General features: G+C 32.8%; 1 non-coding gene across 1 annotated transcript; it reads right to left on the reverse strand.

Annotated features, from left to right (window-relative positions):
- Positions 1–1,970: 1,970 nt before the first annotated feature.
- Positions 1,971–2,078, reverse strand: LOC112745559 (small nucleolar RNA R71). Its single transcript, XR_003173479.1, has one exon. It is a non-coding gene; the product is annotated as a small nucleolar RNA R71 (small nucleolar RNA).
- Positions 2,079–3,254: the final 1,176 nt, after the last annotated feature.

Here is a 3,254-nt window from a genome sequence, read left to right on the forward strand (position 1 = left end):
AAATACCAAAAAAAAATCTTTAAAATCATAAAATCAAAATTAATGTTATGTTTCTTGTTTGAGTCTTGTGTCAAGTTTTAAGTTTGGTGTCAATTGCATGTTTATCTCTTTCTTGTATTTTTCGAAAACTCATGCATATGTTCTTCATGATCTTCAAGTTGTTCTTGGTAAGTCTTGTTTGATCTTTAAATTTTAATGTTTTGTGTCTTTTCTTGTTTTTCATATGCATTCTTGAATTATTAGTGTCTAAAGTTTGAAAATTTCTAAGTTTGGTGTCCTGCATGTTTTTCTTTTCTTAAAAATTTTCAAAAATAAGTTCTTGGTGTTCATCTTGACATTCAAACTGTTCTTGGTGTTCATCTTGACATTCAAAGTGTTCTTGCATGCATTAGTTATTTTGATTCATGATTTTCATGTTTTGTTTCATTTTTACTGTTTAATAAAAAAAAAGAGAAAAACAACAAAAAGATATCTTTTTCTCTTTCATCATTAAAAATTAAAAAAAAATAAAAAAAAATCTTTCCCTTTTTCTTCTCATCAAATTCGAAAATTTGAGTTGACTTTTTCAAAAATTTTTAAAATCTTGTTATTTTTTATGAGTCAAATCAAATTTTCAATTTAAAAATTCTATCTTCTTCAAATCTTTTTCAAAAATCAAATCTTTTTCATTTTTCTTTCATAATTTCGAAATTTTCAAAATTTATTTTCAAAATCTTTTTCTTATTTTTATTTCATATTTTTGAAATTAATGCTAACAACTAATATGATTGATTCAAAAATTTTTAGTTTGTTACTTGCCTAGTAAGAAAGATTCAACCTTTAAACTCTAGAATCATATCTTTTTAGTTTCTTGTTAGTCAAGTAATCAACTTTGATTTCAAAATCAAATCTTTTTAAATTTCTTTTTCAAATATTTTTCAAATTAAGTTCCAATCATATCTTTTTCAAAATCAATTTCAAAATCTTTTCTAACTTCTTTTCTAACTTCCTATCTTTTCAAAATTTAATTTTCAAATCTTTTTCAAACCAATCCTATCTTTTTGTTTCAATCATATCTTTTTCAAAACTACCTAACTAACTCTCTATCTCTAATTTTTGAAAATCACCTTCCTTTTTTTTAAAACTCCTTTTTAATTAATTAATTGTTTTAAATTTAATTTAATTTCAATTTTTCTTTTTAATTTTCGAATGTTGCCTTTAATTTTTAATTAAAAACAAAAATATTTCTATTTTAATTTATTTAATTTTCGAAATTCATTCCCCCTCTCATCTCCTTCTAATTATTTTATTTATTTACTAACACTCCTCTTCATCTAAGAATTCGAACCCACTCCTCACCCTTGTGTTTGGATTCTCCTTCTTCTATTCCTATCTTCTTCTACCCACATAAAGGAATCTCTATACTGTGACATAGAGGATTCCATATTTTCCTTTCTATTTTCTTCTTTTTCATATGAGCAGGAACAAGGATAAGAACATTCTTGTTGAAGCTGATCCTGAACCTGAAAGGACTCTGAAGAGGAAGCTAAGGGAAGCTAAAGCACAACTCTCTAGAGAAAATCTGACAGAAATTTTTGAAGAAGAAGGATAATAACAATGCAAGGAAGATGCTTGGTGACTTTACTGCACCTAATTCCAATTTACATGGAAGAAGCATCTCAATTCCTGCCATTGGAGCAAACAATTTTGAGCTGAAACCTCAATTAGTTTCTCTGATGCAACAGAACTGCAAGTTTCATGGACTTCCATCTGAAGATCCTTTTCAATTCTTAACTGAATTCTTGCAGATCTGTGATATTGTTAAGACCAATGGGGTTGATCCTGAGGTCTACAGGCTCATGCTTTTCCCGTTTGCTATAAGAGATAGAGCTAGAATATGGTTAGATTCTCAACCTAAAGATAGCCTGAACTCTTGGGATAAGTTGGTCATGGCTTTCTTAGCCAAGTTCTTTCCTCCTCAAAAGCTTAGCAAGCTTAGAGTGGATGTTCAGACCTTCAAACAGAAAGAAGGTGAATCCCTCTATGAAGCTTGGGAGAGATACAAGGAACTGACCAAAAAGTGTCCTTCTGACATGCTTTCAGAATAGACCATCCTGGATATATTCTATGATGGTCTGTCTGAATTATCTAAAATGTCATTGGACCATTTTGCAGGTGGATCCATTCACCTAAAGAAAACGCTTGCAAAAGCTCAAGAACTCATTGACATGGTTGCAAATAACCAGTTCATGTACACTTCTGAAAGGAATCCTGTGAATAATGGGACGCCTCAAAAGAAGGGAGTTCTTGAAATTGATACTCTGAATGTCATATTGGCTCAAAATAAAATATTGACTCAGTAAGTCAATATGATTTCTCAGAGTCCAAATGGATTGAAGGAATCATCTAACAGTACTAAAGAGGCCTCTTCTGAAGAAGAAGCTTATGATCCTGAGAACCCTGCAATAGCAGAGGTGAATTACATGGGTGAACCCTATGGAAACACCTATAATCCCTCATGGAGAAATCATCCAAATTTCTCATGGAAGGATCAACAAAAGCCTCAACAAGGCTTTAATAATGGTGGAAGGAACAGGTTTAGCAATAGCAAGAATTTTCCATCATCCACTCAGCAAAAGACAGAGAGTTTTGAGCAGAATCCATCTAGCTTAGCAAATATAGTCTCTGATCTATCTAAGGCCACTTTAAGTTTCATGAATGAAACAAGATCCTCCATTAGAAATTTGGAGGCACAAGTGGGCCAGTTGAGTAAAAGAGTCACTGAAACTCCTCCTAGTACTCTCCCAAGCAATACAGAAGAAAATCCAAAGAGAGAGTGCAAAGCCATTGATTTAATCATCATGGCCGAACCTACAAGGGAGGAGGAGGACGCGAATCCTAGTGAGGAAGACCTCCTGGGACGTCCAGTGACCAATAAGGAGTATCCCTTTAAGGAACCAAAGGAATCTGAGGCTCATCTAGAGACCATAGTGATTCTATTGAACCTCCTTATGCCATTCATGAGCTCTGATGAGTATTCTTCTTCTGAAGAGAATGAAGATGTTACTGAAGAGCAAGTTGCCAAGTACCTTGGTGCAATCATGAAGTTGAATGCCAAATTATTTGGTAATGAGACTTGGGAAGATGAACCTCCCTTGCTCACCAATGAACTGAGTGATCTGGATCAACTGACATTGCCTCAGAAGAAACAAGATCCTGGAAAGTTCTTAATACCTTGTACCATAGGCACCATGACCTTTGAGAAGGCTCTATGT

The sequence above is a fragment of the Arachis hypogaea genome, chromosome 14, assembly GCF_003086295.3.
Source record: "Arachis hypogaea cultivar Tifrunner chromosome 14, arahy.Tifrunner.gnm2.J5K5, whole genome shotgun sequence".
Lineage (NCBI taxonomy): Eukaryota > Viridiplantae > Streptophyta > Magnoliopsida > Fabales > Fabaceae > Arachis > Arachis hypogaea.